General features: G+C 35.0%; 1 long non-coding RNA gene across 2 annotated transcripts; it reads right to left on the bottom strand.

Annotated features, from left to right (window-relative positions):
- Positions 1 to 16,212: 16,212 nt before the first annotated feature.
- LOC138187970 (uncharacterized) lies at positions 16,213 to 17,037 on the bottom strand. Of its 2 annotated transcripts, none has more exons than XR_011175303.1 (3): positions 16,907 to 17,037; positions 16,571 to 16,782; positions 16,213 to 16,469 (listed from the first exon to the last, which is right to left on the bottom strand). It is a non-coding gene; the product is annotated as an uncharacterized LOC138187970 (long non-coding RNA). The 2 variants fall into 2 exon arrangements; XR_011175302.1 differs by having other exon boundaries at positions 16,571 to 16,845; positions 16,907 to 17,030.
- Between the last annotated feature and the right edge of the window lie 2,690 nt (positions 17,038 to 19,727).

The following is a 19,727-nucleotide window of genomic DNA, read 5'->3' as shown; positions in this document are numbered from 1 at the left end:
GCCACTAACACTCGCGTCGTTATTGCTACTACCATAATTACAATTAAAGATAATAATATATAATATAAATAATATAATATAAATATAATACATATATAATAATAATAATAATAATAATGATATAATATAAATATATATAAATAAAAATAAAATAATTATAATTAAAAATAATAATATACAATATAAATAATATAATATAAATATAATATAAATAATATAATATAGATATAATATATAATAATAATAATATAAATATATATAAATAAAAATGAAATAATAATTATAAATAAAAATGATAATATGTAATATAAATAATATAATATAAATATAATATATAATAATAATAATAGTATAAATATATATAAATAAAAATAAAATAATTATAATTAAAGATAATAATAAACATACTAAACTAATGTATACTGCAGTTGGATATTATTTTATGTTAGTATATATATACTATAACCAGGGCCGACGTGACCATTTGCGGGGCCTGAATACACATTCAAATCTTAAATTTTTATTTAAAAATTACTTGAAATTTACTGAAATTTTTACTTAAATTTTACAACGAGGAATTATTTATTTACAAATGCTGTTACATATTATATATTTTTTATAAGCAGTTTTTTAAACAAATCCAAGTAATATTTTTCAGCATCCCTAATTCGCTTTCAAGGGGGAAAAAATTCAATGAAAATACAAAATCTGTAATCATGTATGACCTTCGCAAAAAACTATTCATGTAGTTTAATTTCTCTAAAAAGTACATTTCTCTTAAAGCGCCTGGATTTGTTTTATCTAAAGTAGTTTCCAGGATATGAGGACTTTATAAAGTTACACTGAACTTTGATATACGCAGATATTTATCGTGTTTCTGCCTGTGATCCTCGTATATTTCGCAATAATTTCGACACATGGATCTGGCAATCGCGACTCGTTTCTGTTGAAGTAAATACTTCAAGAACTCTACATCTTTATTTATGTACATCCGTGACCTGCAGACTGCTATTACGTAGAAATATTCTAAATAAGGAGCGGTGTATATTATTGTACCCTTGAGTATACATTATATTTTGGGTTGCAAGGTTTAGGAACAAAGGAACTGATAAACAGATTTCTATTCGTGTTCCCTGTAGCCTCTAGACAAAGCTATAAACTTAACTTTTTTGGTAAAGTTCTTTTGCTATAAATATATGAACGTGCTCCCTATCATTGCATTGTCTAGTAACGCTAAAAGAGTAAAGATCTGAATCAGCATAAACTTGTACATTATACTTATACTTATACCTTTAATTATTTCAGTATACTTTTCTATTACAAATTTATCCACTCGTTCTTCAATTAGTCAACCTTAACCTCAACAGTTTCCAACAGCTGGAGAGCCGCGCGTCGGTTCTCTTCGAATTGAAACTTCTTGGACGGTTCGTATTACGTGATTGCCGAGCGACCGAATAATGGCCGACTTCCGGTCGGCCGAGAAACACGCGACGCTTGAAATGTTGTTATTAGCCCCTTATTTGCTCAAGGAATGTCATCGGCTTCTTTCAACGGTTGTGAAATACCATTCAACCCGTCAGGATACGCACTCGGCCACGTTCTGCCCCGTTTCCTTCTGTTGCACATGGGTTTCATCGCTTATACACGAGAATTATAGGTTTCTCGACGCCAGGCTACTCGACGTCACGGATGTCGAACGGAGCGGACGTTGTCACGTGAAGATGAGCAGCGCAACGTCTCGAATATGGCGGTTTGCTAGTCGAATCGATGGCAATGGAATTCCAAGTTACCGATCGATGCGCTGCAATTTGCGGTGGCAAATGGCGAAAGTAAACAGTGCACGCGTATTTCCAGGCCACGTTAGAACTTCGTTTGTTTACGCGAACTCGCTTTACCCGAACGACACGTCAGTTAACTTCCGATCGAACGAACTCTTTTTTGCTTCGAGTCTTTCGCCCGAACCTTAGCTGCTTTCGTACGAACGAAACATATCGGGTAACAGCGATAATTGGTCAGCTTCTATTACATCAACTGCGATTACTATATGGGGCGTAACTGCGTTTACACGAACGAAATTTTTTGTAACGATCAAGTGAACTTTAGCCGAGCTCGCATTATCTGAGCCATCGCCGAGAGTAGATCCATTTAGGTGCGCGAACAGGTCTAACAATAAGACGCAAACAGCGGGGACACGTTGTCGCGCTTCGCGATCGATACAACTTCGAAACATTACTTGTTACGTATTTAAGAACAAATGTTTCGTGCAATCCTCTTATACGAACTCCTATCAGCTGAACGAAAAATCATTGCTGATGAGGACACCTTGTATCTCTGATTACATCAACAAACTTGTGTATAGTTTCGTCGAAGCCACGTTCTACTAGAAACTGTTTGTTCCCCGATAAGTTTGGACAAACGCAGTTCCACCGTAGTATGGCTCTTGAAGGAACGCGTGTGGGAATAAAGGAAACGGTTGAACAACATTTTTACAGCGAACAGTATAACTGAATACAAAACCTTAACTTAGAATCTGTATAATTAGATGGACAAATTTATTGGAAGTAGAATTGACCAGCTTAAAGATGATCGAACGTATTAATGTGATGTATATTGTATATTTATATATAAGTCAACACACACGATTTTGATTGCTCATTGTGTTTTATATTTGTGTTTTAGATATTTAAGATATATATATCTTTTTTTATTCTATTCTATTCTATTTCTATTCTATTTATATATATCTTTTTTCTATTGTATTTTATTTTATTCTATTTCTGTTCTATTTATATATATCTTTTTTCTATTGTATTTTATTTTATTGTATTTCTGTTCTATTTATATATATAAATATAAAACACAATGTACAATGAAAATCGTGTGTGTTGACTTTCGTGTAATTGCGCAAACTGTTAATTGCTAATAGCAGCAAATGCAATTGTTTCTGCGGCAAATGTTGCAAGTTTCTACCGTTCGATTTTTCATCGCTGCCGCTGTCGTCACTCGCAATACGCTTGGTTGTTTCATTGTGCTCCGTAGGAAGTAATCTACCGACGTCAAAGCTAGAGATCGTGATCGCTGGAAGAATTGTCCAACGCTGTCCTTAATTAACAGGTTGTACGTGGCTACAGTTAGTTGAGCGGTAACGTACGTATTAAAAAATAAAACGCGAAGCATTTAAAGGTTGTCAAAGCTTATCTACTCGTCTTGATACTTTCGAAGCTTGATGTAATTTTAAATTCGAAAATAATTCAAGTACACTTTTTTTTTATCCATATCAAATATTGTCGATTGTTAAATTGAAATTTTCGAAATAGATCGATATCGTCAAAGCTTATCTACTCGAATTGATACTTTCGAAGCCTGACGTAATTTTAAATTCGAAAATAATTCAAGTACACTTTTTTTTATCCATATCAAATATTGTCGATTGTTAAATTAAAATTTTCGAAATAGATCGATATCGTCAAATTCGTCGTATTATACGTAAAAAATAATATTTTGATATTTTTCCAAGCATCGTGTTTTGTGAGGGAAAACACATTGTGCGTGGATGCAACGAAGCTTCAATAAAGTTAAATATTCTTGTAGAAAAGGAAGTAACAAAGCCGCGAAATGAAAATTATACAGTGGTAGAATACATTAAAGCTGTGCTTACAATACGCTATCGTGGACGAGACCAAACGTTCCTTTTAAATCACGCATAAATCTTTCGCCCCTTTGTTGAAGATTTCTACACAGGCAAATAATTGATGAGCCTATAGGAGCACCTTTATACCGGCAACAGAACAAGAAAGAAAAGTTTCTGATTCTTATGCGTGACGTGTAAAGAGAACGGTGGCACGAAGCATTAACTTCCAGACAACTAGGTTATACAATCTGGCAAATAAACAAATTAGCTGAGAATACATTTCAAAAATTCATTTCGAACGCTGTCTATCGATTTGAACTTTCTTAACGCAATAGTTCGGTACAAACGTAAAACAAATTCAAAGCAAATCTCAGCTTCCCTTTAAACTTCAAATCTTCAGCGATTTCTGTTCATTTTATTTATCAATTTCTACAACCCAAGTTATATTTATTGCGTTTGCAACTAAGTGATTTTTTAATTAGTTATTAACGCAATAGTGCGGTACAAACGTGAAACGCATACAAGGCAAATCCCAACTTTCCTTTAAACTTCAAATCTTCAGCAATTTCTGTTCATTCTATTTATCAATTTCTACAACCCAAGTTATATTTATCCCATTGGCAACTAAGTGATTGCGGGTTCTGTCAATACAACCTAATGACAGAATCCGCAATCACTTAGTTGCCAACGCAATATACAAAAATTCGATTTTTATTTCTCTTTGGTCACTGAAACCTGAAGAACTTTCGTGTGTAATCAGGTTTGTTACGCGAAACGCTTTGAAATCTCATTAACGCTGCAACGAGACACCTGATTGTTACAATGAAATTTGCAACTGATTTGATATTGTACGTAAAAGTATTGCCAAATTTTACCATTACCATTACCATTATTATTTATACATTTATAATTACCATTATTATTTATATATTTATAATCACCATTATTATTTATATATTTATAACTACCATTATTATTTACATATTTATAATTATCATTATTGTACGTATTAGTATTTATCAAAATACAAACATCATAACACGTAGTTGAACAGTCAACTACTCGCCATATCGATAAGCCATAAAATTTAGCAAGACCATCATCCACGCTAATTACGTGTTTAAGACTATTATTCATAGCGTATACTAATTTTTCACCAACGACAACCGTATGTTCGCCATAAACGTCTCGTAACTTGTACGCGTATAGATTTTCAGATCGCTTTCAAATCTTATTAGTCGTGTCCGATCGCTGTGCTAATGAAATTTCAAAACGTTTCGCATAAAACACGTAATATACTCGTAAAATGTTTCCACGAGTTGTTGTTGTTGCAATACTTTGACGAGGCTGTGTGCACGTAATGTTTCCTACGATTCGCGTATGATTTGATCATAAGGTTTCACGGGTCTAAAGAAACGCCAGGTTCTTATTCCATTTGATATAAAACCACCGCTTCCGGCGCGCTTCTTCCTCCGTTCTTCTGCAAAGTACGCTTCATAACTTACCAATTAGGACGAATTTGCCCGTAAGAAACGTATCGAAATAAATGGCTTCGTGTAAAGCGGCCACCCTGCTCGCCTGATTTAAGCTCAACACGGTTTTTTCGCCGAGAACAGGGTGTAACATTTGTTGCCATCGAAGGGCCAACGAAACGTGGCAAAACAAATTGCACCATCGGCCGGAAGTCGATGCAAGAAAAGGCCGGTTTTCGACTTGCCGCTGCTCGCTCTTCGAATTTTCCATCCCGCGTACCTTGCAAAACCAACTCTTTAATTTACTTTTTAACTTTCGCTTAGAATTTCCGGGGCATTCGATCTCGCGACATCGTGTCGATTACGAAGTACTCACATTCACGCGAAGTACTCGCAAACGATGTTTTATCGCGTTATCGGTCAGTCACGTTTGGCAGAATTTTGACTGATTCTCAGAATTAGGACGCTTTCACGTTTATGTTGAAAATGACAACGTGAGTTCTCGCTCGCCATCTATATGCTGACGGCTAGTTACAAAAAGGAGCAACTAAAAGATATTACTAGACACGGTCGATAAACCAGATCGATAGTTTAAGACTTCCTTTTCGTTCATTCGTTCGTGTCCCTTCCAAGTGTGTGCAATAAAGGTTTTTCGGCTCCGAGAAGCGTGGCGTTTTTCATCCGAATAATAAAGTAATAACTAACGCGATCCTACCTCTAAATATAGATATAACAACAGTTTATTAAAACAGTGAAATTTTGCTTCGGTTAGTACTTTGCGTTCTAAAATACACGTAACGCGAATGAGATAACAGGCGGTGGTAAAGTAAGTGGGAAAGGAGCATCCAATTTGTAGAAAACGTTAGGAGACTTAGCTGGCCGCTGTTCGAATTTATATTCGGCTGTTCTTGGGTGATTTTCACGTCGGATTTTTCGCAAACTGAAACTCCTATAAGAAAATCACGCACGTGTTCCGATTAATCGTTCGATAAGCGTGATTTATAGCCAACTGTTTCTTCTTTAACTTGCTTAGCTAATGGTTAGGAATGGGACGAAACGTAGAGCGAGGTGGCTGCACGGGGACAAGAATTTCGAATTATACGAAGCGTGGAATATATTTGAAATGTGTAGCGTATATTGCAAGTTATAAGAAGAGGGGGAAAAAAGATGCAGACTATGCAGAAGGAAAGAAGAAGACCTAAGACATGTAATAGAAGAATGTGAAATAACGGGAGGACCAAAAGACATGGGAAAAACGCTGAACGAGACTGGAGAAGGTTTAGCAGAACTGAAAGCGATAATAGAGAAGAGAAGGGCAAACGACAAGGAGGAGGCACAACGAGGAGGCTAAGGACCAAAGTGGCAGTAGTTTTTAGTCATTAATTGATAATTTATAGCTCCTAATTTTTAGAGGTAGAATAAGCAAGGTGCAATAGAGTAAGAAAAGTGAATAAAGAAGTGCAATAGAATAGAGTGGAAAGGAGGGGAGGTAGACATGTAAAAAGGGAATTGGATGTAAGAGATGTAGAACCGAAAGTTGGTCCAAAGCCGAAAGGCACGGACTAAACAATAATAAATAATATTGCAAGTTATAAATGGTGTCGTGAAAGTAGCATACAGATATACTTTTTGTTAACAATTTCACGAGTCTTTGTTAAATTATGTACGGAATATCACATAGGGTAAATGAAATGCTCTGGCTGCTTTAAAGATGCCCGCTCTTTCGAACCATTTTCCCTGACATTTTCACGCGTTTCCTATCCACGCTATTTCTCGGAGACCTCACCATGAAAATTTTTTGGTACGTCAGCTACGGTAAAAATAGTTGTAAATTTTCAATCGCGCGAAAAATGGTCGTCTTCGACCGAAAATTTCTCGCCGGCCTGTTTCTGTTTCAGCAACGAATAACCGACTCTGATAATACACTTTCGCCACAGCCACACGTTGTTGAGGCGTGGAACGAGCCACAGTAAAATTTTACGGTCACATTGCACGTCTGTTAATCGATGATCGATGCAACCTCGATGAAAAGAAACGGCGGTGAAAGAAATACGTATCGCCTCTTCTGTGACGACCTGTAGCTGTTTTAGAAAATAACACTTCCTTTTTCTACGCGCAGCAACGCGAACAATATTTTCAGCAATCTTTCACCGATAAATATTCGCGAAGTATTTAACACTGGAACTCCCACACCAGTCAAAGTGACTGGTTTTACAATTTTATTTTAAAATTCCTACTACTTGTTACATTTTTTTCCAATTACAACGGTGTAATGACCTTCGCAACGATAACTAAAAGAATAATATAATGAATTTTATTTTGTCTTTTATGTATTCAAACTGAAAATAATTTGTATCAAGGCTACTTATACCAGTACCAGTGAAAATGACTGGTACTTGTCAAAGTGTAAAAGGGTGCTGCAATCTGTTTATCGAATCCCAATTAACCAGTTTCCTCGTTTTCTACTACTTGCCACACGTTTTCCAAATTTTTGCTGCGTATCAGGAAAATTCCGGATCGATCGCTACATGCTAACACTAGAAATACCACACTAGTCAAAATGACTGGTTCTGCAATTTTATAAACGTTCCAACCCTCGTTTAGGGATCATAATCGCAGATGGCTTAATAATACCAAAAATGTACTACATAACATGGAATTGCTTCTGTAAGAAAGTAATAAATCAATAAATATAAAAATATTCTATTCTTACGTATTTTTTAAAGATCAGTCATTTTCACTGGTTTTGGTAGAAATAGCTTCGTGTTAACTATCGGTAGTTCTAGCGTTAAATACTTTAATTTCTTAGCGCAACGCGCTTTGTAAATACGAATCTGGCCACGGAAAGTGAACTCTCAAAAGGAAATTTGATCGCGTCGTGATATTGTACGGTAGCTGCCGTAAGGAAAATCCTCCTAATTCCTAATTTTCTAATCGATTTATACGCGGTGAGAAATAAGTACGCGTCCATAGATCGTCAAGCGGTAACGTACGTAAGCTGCGTGTTATCAGAACTTAGTTTCTAAGGACGAGACACCCTGTGTGTTGGATAACCAGTCGCTTGAATCGTCGGCTTGAGAAAGGAAAATAAAGGAAAACTGTGGATATCGTTAAACTTATCGTAATAAACATTTACCATACTCGTTTTTTTTTTTATACCAGGTGGTGTAATTAGTCGCGATAAAAATATTTCTGCGAGAGAAACTTGTTAATCACGTGAGAAATAGCAATATTCCAAAGGGGTGAATTTTCCAATAAAATCGACGCTTTTTCTTTCGTTTCTCATCGTAGGCTGTTATTTTGTATAGTTTCTACATTATATCGAACATTCTAAAAATAATATTATAATATGCTAGAAACTCTAATATTCCAAGAGGGTTTCTTCTACTAGAATTATTTATTCTTTATAATTCTATGGCTCTATCGCGGAACGTTAGTTCGAATATTCCAAGATGATCATTTCCCCTTACTTACGTATTTTCTTTTTAAAAATAAGACGACGACTTTTCGTTCGTGTTTGTCGTTTCACTTAGAAGCTTCCTATTCTCATTTCGGTATTTTATATTTCATACATTTTCATTCGGCTTGAAATTGTATACTTGTTATTTACTTTATTTGGCTTATATTTTGGAGGAAATATTTTTTAACGTAATGAAAAATCATTTTTTCGTCATTAGAACGTTGTACGAGCGAGACAAAGTTCACAGTGCGGAGTTACACGAACGAAAAGAAATAAATTATAAATGATATTTATATATATTATTTATATATTTATGTATTATAAATTTAAATTAGAATTTATAAACAATACGTTTATAAATAACATATAGACGTATGATAATTGTATAAAAATAACGTGACGCTATAATGAAAAATTAAAACCATTAATTGTACTTAATGATAACCTTGATTAACGTGTTAGACAAAAGTAATTATTTTCAAATTTGCATAAAGTTAAACGAAGAGAAATTCGATGGAAAGCAGACATAACGATGGTTATTTGTTCGAAGGAAGCTTTGCAAAACGCGAAAATACGTTTGTAGCGTCGATGTAACGAAGTAAGCGCAGGAAATTAAAATCATTTTAATCGGCTGAGCATCGATTTATCGAATATTTCTTGTCGTATCGCGACTATTCCTTTGAAAGAAGTTTCATTTGTTCGCTTACGCAACGATATCGCGGTGAAAGCAGCCGTCGGACAAGAAAATTCCGCCAGTTGACTATTATTTTTGTTAAACTTACGATCGTTTTACTCGGCGACAGCGTTGAATATTTTTCGAAAAACCTTTCACGTGGTTTACTAAGACACGAGTACTTTTTACAGCAAAGACATTTCTAGATTTTGCTGGTTGTATCGATAAGAAATGGAGTCCGACGGATGGAGAATTCGATCGCTGACATCGTGAAAATGTTCCATTGGTCTCGCTCCGTGTTAATTTATTTCATCGACGACGCATTGTATTTCTATGAAATTACTTTCTCTATCGTGTTGTTCTGATAAAATGAAGATTATAACATAGTCGAAATGATTTCTTCCTTTCTCGATCATTTTGCAAGCCCGATGATCGATGATGCTTAATTGTATGTGTTGGGTTGGCAACTAAGTGATTGCGGATTTTGTCATCAGGTGGTATTGAGAAAGTCCGCAATTAATTAGTTGCCAACCTAATAAATGCAACAGGAAGCACAAATAAGGATACCTTTGGATTGTCGATATTTCAAGCTTCTCAGATAGAAACAGATCGATATGTCTTGTCGATATAACATTGTCGATATTACACAATGACGCTGAGAAGCTAAGAAGATAGCAATGGAAGATCAACAGGATAAATGAGGTAGAAAAATATACAGATGAAGAAGAACTGTGGCAAATATGTGAAAAAGTCAGAATGGATGGAACACGTGCTAAAACAATGTTAGATGAATAGCTAGTCTGGACCAAAGATACATAGAAATAAGAATAACAGGTAAATAGACTGCACCACTTGGTTCAGAGTGCAATGACAAGTGGAGCAATGAAAATGAGCAGAATGAAAAAGTAGACAAATACACAGATGAAGAAGAACTGTGGCAAATATATGACAGGAAAAATTCAGAATAAAACTTTGTATAGCTAGTCTGGACCAAAGATACATAGAAATAAAAATAACAGGCAAATTGTGGTAAAAATAACAGGTAAATAGACTGCACCATTTACCACAGAGTGTAATGACAACTGGAGCAATGAAAATCAGCAGAATGAGAAAGTAGACAAATACACAGATGAAGAAGAACTGTGGCAAATATGCGACAGGAAAAGTTCAGAATAAAACACTGTATAGCTAGTCTGAACCAAAGATACATAGAAATAAGAATAACAGGTAAATAGACTGCACCACTTGGTTCAGAGTGCAATGACAAGTGGAGCAATGAAAATCAGCAGAATGAATAAGGTAGACAAATACACAGATGAAGAAGAACAGTGGAAAATTTCTGATAGGAAAAATTCAGAATAAAACACTGTATAGCTAGTCTGGACCAAAGATACATAGAAATAGAAATAACAGGCAAATTGTGGTAAAAATAACAGGTAAATAGACTGCACCATTTACCACAGAGTACAATGACAACTGGAGCAATGAAAATCAGCAGAATGAAAAAGTAGACAAATACACAGATGAAGAAGAACTGTGGCAAATTTGTGACAGGAAAAAATCTTCTAAACACTGCTAAAACACTGTTCAATGAATAGTTAGTCTGGACCAAAGATACATAGAAGTAGAAATAACAGGCAAATTATGGTAAAAATAACAGGTAGACTGCACCACTTGGTACAGAGTGCAACGATAATTGGAACAATGAAAATCAGCAAAGTAAATAAGGTAGGCAAATACACAGATAAAGAAGAACTGTAACAAATATATGACAGGAAAAATTCAGAATAAAACACTGTGTAGCTAGTCTGGACAAAAGATACATAGAAATAAGAATAACAGGTAAATAGGCTACACCATTTAGCACAGAGTACAATGACAATTGGAGCAATGAAAATCAGCAGAATGAATAAGGTAGATAAATACACAGATGAAGAAGGATTGTAGCAAATTTGTGACAGGAGAAAATTTTCTAAACACTGTATAGCTAATCTGGACCAAAGATACATAGAAATAAAAATAACAGGTAAATAGACTGCTCCACTTGGTTCAGAGTGCAATGACAATTGGAGCAATGAAAATCAGCAGAATGAATAAGGTAGACAAATACACAGATGAAGAAGAACTGTAACAAATATGTGACAGGAAAAGTTCAGAATAAAACACTGTATAGCGAACCTGGGCGAAAGATACATAGAAATAAAAATAGGAAAAATAGAAAATCACCAAAGCAAAGTTTGAAGAGGATGTAAAAACACTGGTTCGTATAGAGCACAGTGAGAATTGGAGTAGTTTGTCGAGAGAACTGAGATAGCGTGTCTTCGTTTGGGACAATGTAACGTAAATTGCTAGTAGTAAGACTCAGAGAAATAGTACAAATAATACGAATCAATACTGTATCAAAGAAAGATTACTATAATACGTCTTATCTATGCTTCTGTACTACCGCTTATTACTTAGTTAACATAATAATAATAACAACAAATAATAATAAAATATAAATGCAGTAAGAAACATTGGAATATTAGAAATAAAATATAGAAATAAAAACGCGAAACTCTAAATAAAAGGAGAGCTGCGAGGAGTTTCAGTCAGGAAACTGGCTTCGATTATTAGGAATAAAAAGCCAAAATAAACATGCTCGTTTCCGATATTTGTTTTATTCTCGTTATCGATGGCTCGGTACTCGACCTACGTATATTCACGTGGAGCTGTAAAGAGGAAAGAAAACACCGACGGTTGGGAACAAGGGCTGGCTCGTAACGAAACACACGAATTACGTCGATATCCTTGTTACCATTAGATCGTAAATGCTTATGCACGCGATACATGCGATATTCGTGCACGTAAAATACGGAAAAATATGCAAAGCGCATACGATAACGCGCGTATATAACGTTATCCACAGCTGTTATTGATTCTAACGTTTCAATGAATTTGTGGTTTATTGGTAGCAAGAACGCGATTAGCCGAGTGTCTACGCATCGAGATGCGACAGTATTCGTCAAGTAGAAATTTATACAAAACATTTGTGCAAATATTTCGACTCTGATAATTTGCTGGTTTAATTTTTGAAATTAATTTTTTTAATTAAATTAAATTTCCACGATTATCAGCATCTCGATTTTATCCAAATACTTTTCGATTTTCTTCTAAGTACGAAGTATCCAAGAGTTGCAGATTTTCTTATTATTATTTTTTAACGCTCGTCGCACGTTTATACGCGTCGATCTTTTTTTTTTTTTTTTTTATTAAATAAATATACGCATTTACTTTGCTGTGTTTGCAGACAGCGTTCATTGCCTTGGTAACTGACCATCGGCCATCCTGTTCGTCGGTTTGCCTCGCAGCTAACGCTCTTTCGTTACGAGGCTTCTCGAGATAAGAAACATGAAAAAAGAAGTGGCAAACGGAGAATATAATTTACTGCGCGCTTGAAGATAATTTGCTCGGCAGGCGAGATAGCAAAAGGTAAATATTTAACATCTTCTTAAATCGGAAACAAATTTCTCTGTAATTAGACTCTACCTTGCTATCAACTTTCTATAAAAATACGCCTCCGCACGATCTACTTTTCAACGAACCTTCCAAGTGCACAATATGAAAACGATCGTTTGATAGATCAAGCGTACGTTCATAATCGCTGTACGTTGTTCTCTACGTCGAACTTGTTGTATTCGTTTGGCAACTAAGCGATTGCGGATTTTGTCATTAGGTGGTATTGACAAAAGCCGCAATCACTTAGTTTCCAGCCCAATATTTTAATATAATTATATCTTATATATATTATTCTCGTTATATTATTATTCTCTTTCAGTAAAAATTCACTCACCTAACGGCTCTAACTTTAATTTAAGTTTGTGATTATTATCCAAAAAATTCGACGTTTAATACTGGCTTGGCAACTAAGTGATTGCGGCTTTTGTCAATACCACCCAATGGCAAAATATTAAATTCCTATATTCATTATATAATTATATTCATATCATTATATAATTATATGAATATAATTATATAATGATACAAAATATGAAATGAAAATTATATAACTTAAAAAGATATATATATTAATTAAGATATATAAGATATGATTATATTAAAATATTGGGTTGGAAACTAAGCGATTGCGGATTTTCTCATTGGGTGGTATTGACAAAAGCCGCAATCACTTAGTTTCCAGCCCAATATTTTAATATAATTATATCTTATATATGTTATTCTCGTTATATTATTATTCTCTTTCAGTAAAAATTCACTCACCTAACGGCTCTAACTTTAATTTAAGTTTGTGATTATTATCCAAAAAATTCGACGTTTAATACTGGCTTGGCAACTAAGCGATTGCGAATTTTGTCAATACCACCCAATGGCAAAATATTAAATTCCTATATTCATAATATATTCCTATATTCATTATATAATTCTTTTCATATAATTATATAATGATACAAAATATGAAATGAAAATTATATAACTTAAAAAGATACATATATTAATTAAGATATATAAGATATGATTATATTAAAATATTGGGTTGGAAACTAAGCGATTGCGGATTTTCTCATTGGGTGGTATTGACAAAAGCCGCAATCACTTAGTTCCCAGCCCAATATTTTAATAGAATTATATCTTGTACATCTTTTTAAGTTATATAATTTCCACTTTATATTTTGTATGATTATAGAATTAACTGAATATAGAAATTTAATATTGTTAACCGTACACACATGGCGTTGACATTAACAATAAATTACATATACAGGGTGGTTGGTATCTGGTGGTACAAGCGGAAAGGGGATGATTCTACGCGAAAAAAGAAGTCGAAAATGTAGAATAAAAATTTTTCGTTTGAGGCTTTGTTTTCGAGAAAATCGATTTTGAATTTTCGCTCGGTACGCGTGCACTTTATCGAGTCTCGTTATAACGTCTCGATGGAAAAATTAAAAAAAAAAATTTTTATTCTATATTCTTCTTTTTTCGCGTAGAATCACCCCCTTTCCGTTTGCACCATCAGTTACCAATCACCCTGTATATGAATTTATCATGGTCACAAAATTCAGAAAAATGTGGCGCACCGTTGTCAAACGAAGAAACCGAAGTTTGTTGGACAAAGTTCAGAATTTTCACTTCGTTTGACCTGAATAGTCAGCAAACGTAAATCTAACTGTTTTTGGGCAACACAGAAATTAGTTTCCAACTACTGTGACAGCAATGACGGTTCTTCCTCGACAATGTTCAACGGCGCAATGCGAAAAGCAATATCGTATTACTGTTTATCGAGAAAATCTGGCGACTTACAACAGTTTGCATAGAAAAACAGATGATCGCGTGTTTAGAAATGCTCGAAACGATGAAAATGAAAAACCAAACAATACAATTTTCTACGATCTTACCAGTTAGCATGAACATAGTTGATTGTTTCCCGATTACAATGATCGTAAGTTAATGCGTGTGTACACAAGATCGCGCTGGTATCGGAAGAAATCACAGTATACAACACGACATCAAACTATCGTTCTTTTCAATTATATCACGTAAATAGCTGTTCTTAACCCGAGTGCAGTGCGAAGAATCCATTTAACACAGACTTAATAAGAGCATCGCAATATCGTCCTAAATGTTCAACGACCGTGAAGAAACAGATGTTATATATAGCCAGGGGAAATTAGAAAAATCTTTGACGTAGAAACTGAAATAACAATTCTTAGGCGGTGGATTACGTTTCGAGAAATTCGATGAATTATGGATGATGAAAAATGATTAAAGTTAAGTAATTTAACAGGCAACGCTATTCCGAGATGTCTATATATACACAGTGTACATGTTAAATATTCTTCCCACGTAATACCTTACATTTTAACTTGGAACAAAACTCCTGTGTTCTAAATATAGCTATCGCTAGAGGATCAAGAAAAAAGAAAGATAAGAACTTATTAATATTAATTAGATAAACAGGCACGCGGAACGGGCAAACAAACAAACAGGAAGCCCGAGGAACAACGAATCGTTGGCTGCGTTCTCTGATTTTCAAAACAGATATCTATGTTCTGTGTGTTTGTATGTATTCCGTTTTTTCCTCGCTCGTTTACCGCTAGATCTATCGGTTTTTCATCTGACGAGCACGAGCCGTGTACAACAGCCGTAAACAGACGCTTGAAAGAAGAGAACCGGCCATTTAAATTCGACACGAGGATCCCAGGCGATGGCTACCGGACGCTGATAAACAGATAACGTGCACTCGACTAATTAACGAAAACACGTGCATTTAATTTAAACAAATGTTCAGTGCGCACGGTGGTTGAATTTGACAAGATTTCGTGGCACAGAATCAAGATATTGTATTATGCTTTTTTAACATGACAAAAATAAATAAAAAAGTTCCTTGAAATCGGGTCAAACGACGTGCTGTTTTTCAGAAGTTAGAACAATTGCTTTACTGGATAAAATAATTTTTAGAAAATTCCGATTGATCGAAATGGCGAAGGGAAAAGCAAGGGACAATTTTCTTTACAATTTTTCAAGCCTGCAAGGGAAATTTAAACAACGCGTTTTCAAGAGTTATGTCGCGACTGATGATGTAAAAATGAGTCAGAAAGAGAGAAAACAATTTTTTCGTAGGACGAGAAAATTCAATTTCCGGGGAAATCGAACTTAAACATGTGACGAATATACTTGAAACTTGGCTAATTGCGGATCGAACAGGAACGATTAATCGACAGAAGGTAAAACCGCGCGTAAGAATAAGTCGAAAATTCAGGATAAAATTCTTTTATAAAATTCTTTGTTTTCGAGAAAAATAAATTTTTAAATGTATCGTCCATCGAACTTTATCTTCTGGAAAATGAGGCCTTAAACGAATAAATGTTATTCTCTGGCTTCTTTTCGTACCTAGAACAATCTCCTGTTGATGAAAGAGTAGTTTGCGCTACTTAGTCAAGTTCAGACGTACGTGAGAAATTTTCAATTCTCAAAAAACAAATTCGATTTGTAATCCGCGAATCGCGACATAATTGTGGAAAACGTGTTGCTTAAATTTTAAAATAAAGAACGATCTTCACGATTCCGATCGATCGCAATTTTCTCAGAATGTTTTCCTGCGCGTCATCTAGCAAACTGATCCTCGTAGTTTCCAGGAAGCTGGTCCTGTGATCCTGTGTGTGAAGTTAGTCGTTTAGTCCAGTTTGAAAGGAATTGTTCTATTTTAAAAAGTGTCCACGACTGTGATTAATCTTCCTGAAATAAATGTACACGTTATTTTAGATTTACACAAGCAGAGAAAATATTTCCACGAGTATCGGTTTGTTTGATTTTCTCGTTTGCTCGGTCCAACTTACACGACGTCAGACGGTAGGTTGTGAGGTTTCAAGCTGCAAGGTAGGTTATTTAAAGTCGTGAAAACTGTGACGTGAATTAAACTCAGCCGGCTCTTGCAATTCACCGTTACTCACGACTTTCGAGCTTCCTCAACTATAAAGTGTTTTATAGCGTGTCAACGTCACGCTGATGTTTTCCAAATTAACACTTGCTTCTGCAAACCGATTCTTTCCTATGAATAAATCAATCAACTCGAGCAACGTGTCTATCTGTTATTGCTATTCCAAATACCATGCTACAGAGTATTTTCAGTGTATCGATATCAATCTATTAAAAGTCAGGCAAGAAAATAATACCAAAGGTCGATCTAACGTAATGCGATAATATTAGGTTGACAAAATCTGCAATCACTTAGTTGCCAACCCAATAATAGCTCGATCGTGTGACACAGATTCGTTGATTGCATTAGAAACTGTTGAAAATGACAACGTGAGTTCGCGCTCGCCATCTATATTCAGATGCGCTAGTTACAATAAATAGTAACTAGAAGATAGTCCTAGATATAATCGATAGATTTAATCGATAGGTTTAAGATATTCTTTTCTTTTTATCCCTAGTCCATGTAAGAATGTGCAATAAAGGTTATTCAGCTCAGAACGGTGTGATAGATTTATCCGAAGAATAAACTAATAACATAATATTGTGATCCTACCTCTAAATACAGAAATAACAATAGGTTATGAGCCCAGGTACAATAAATAGTTATTATTTTATTGAAAATATTATTAATAGTAATTATATTGAGGAGCGCAGAAGATAACCTAGAAAACAAAAAAAAGCGCGATCGACGATTCAGTGTTGAATATCATAAAGGCGCTTTATTGAATATATAATAAACGCTTACGTGATAATACAGTTATCAGAAGAATATAGAAATGTCGAGCGGGGCGAGTTTAAGTACTGAAAAGCTAAATAAAGAAATAACAACAGAAACGTTTCTTGTTTTCTGCTTTTTTAAACTTGTGAAATTGAAACGAGCGGAGAACGTGGCAGAAAATTTGTCCCGATTGCAGTCTCGGTTTCGGAAAAATCGAATTTGAAAAGCTGTCAGGTACAAGTATAGTTTTATAACTTTGATGAAGTACGTTGAAACTCTGAAAGTAAACACACACACAGAGAACGTGGAGTTACTTGAAATTTAGGAATTCTAATTTCATTCTTTTCTCTGAGGATACGAATAAGAGAAATTAGAGAGAAAATATTTGATCGTGGTCGTACGGTATCAAAGGTGTAATTAAGAAAACGTTCGTCTTGATATTTAATTAATCGTATTAATTACGTAACTGTCATGTCGCTAAAAACAGTTTCAAGTGGAATGACGATAATTAACGAACGATTTTTAGATTTTATTTTCGGTATATAATTACAAGGTGTTTAAAGAAGAGGCCAGCTCCTGCTCGAGCAATTAAATTGGGAAAAGTTTCAGGTAATTAGAATCTGTCGTGTGAATGCAACAAAGTAATGAATCCTCAGGCTTAATTGAACGTAATTAATACCCTGAGAATTCCAGCCTTCTTTCTTATCGTTTCAGCACATTCGCGAAATATGAAATCAATAAAACTTCTCAAATATTCATATTAATCGTAGGTTATTCTTTTGAAACGTCTACCTTGTAAGGAGAATAAACGACGCTATTTTGTTTAACACATGTATCTTTAATTTCGAAATCGTTTATATTCCAGGAATCGATTTCTCTGGCTGAATTTACCGCGTCGTATGAAAAACGTTCGAAGCAAACGAGAGAATTCTATCGATCAATTCTTCGTTAATTTAAGATCAATAAAAGACGAGAGAAAAATAAACGAACATAAAGAGTTGGAGGAAAAAATAAACGTAAGAATTTTGTTATACCGTTAGACATTTTCATTTTCAATTACGGTTCGTCCGTTTCCATAAAAAGTTCGCTTCTTCAAACATTTCTACGAACAGTAAAATAAATCAGAGATCAAGCAATGGAAGATTCCATTCCACCAGCAAAGTCCTATTATTGCCAGTTTCCACGTAGCCTAAAGAGTAGCCGTCCGAAAATAAAACAGGCAACGTAAAGAAGCCAATAATGAAATTTGATTACCGTTTTAAAGCACGTCGGCAAATCCTCGCGAGAATATAAAGCACCTAATAAGTGAGCATCCTCTGGCATATCGCAGATTTCGACCAAAATCCCAGTGATCCTCGAAACGAAACAGCGCCCTCTTTTAGCGCTCATTCGTACACAAGCGTTTGGGTCTCGTGAAAATTTTTGCAAACTCCAGTTGATGTGAAAAAATCGTCGAAAAGTTGTCAAGACTCTTAGAGATTCGAATAATGGAAAAATTATTGATCGTTACGTGTAAGAAAATTAGTCTTTGTAGAAACTATTTGTCTGCATTTACACAAACAAGTGTTTCACTTGAACAATCCATTTACGTATGTCGCGTTGAATGGAAAAATCGTGCGTTTTTGAAGAGATGTCTCTGTGTCGTTTCGCTCATAATTCTTACTTGGTTAGTCTCTCGTTCTTTATAACTTTATTTAGTACATTTGTCGTACTCGCGAGTAGGTAAATTTCAAGCGCTCTATTTGCGTATCTTCGTTGCTGAAACTGTTGCTAAAAGCGAAAATGTCTATCGATAAGACGCGTGTTCGTCACGTGCCGCTGCTTTAAAAGTGTCGTAGAGAATTACAGGTACGGGAACAGTGGAAAATATTTGTAAACCGTATGGAGAAGATTCGTATGTGTCAGAAAAATGGTTGAGAAAATTCCGATCGACGGATTTCGGCTGAGGCGGATCATCGTGTTCCGGGCGACCGGAAGTAACACAGTTGAGGTTAATTTGATAGCGATAATCGCCGGAAATCGTCGAATTATTTTCGTCGCAGTTTTCATCGCCCTGGAATGACTGGAAAATTGAACCTTTTGAAAATTGAAAGATTAAAACGCCTGAAGTTTTCCTACAACCTGTTGCTTTCTTTTCTAATTTAAAGCGTAGCTATTTCCGAATAATTCGCTAATTTAGCGTTGCAACAGGCTTCTTGCATTCCACGCCAAATTCGAAATCAACCTTCCGAGGTTGACGCTGAAACGAATTTCTTTCATTTCGATGTCGAGATGACGCTCTTCGTCAGTTACGAGCGCTT

Source organism: Bombus flavifrons, chromosome 16, assembly GCF_040668555.2.
Source record: "Bombus flavifrons isolate JBK064 chromosome 16, iyBomFlav1_principal, whole genome shotgun sequence".
NCBI classification, from domain to species: domain Eukaryota; kingdom Metazoa; phylum Arthropoda; class Insecta; order Hymenoptera; family Apidae; genus Bombus; species Bombus flavifrons.
Note: the sequence above shows the minus strand (reverse complement) of the source record. Positions and strands in the feature narration are given on the sequence as shown.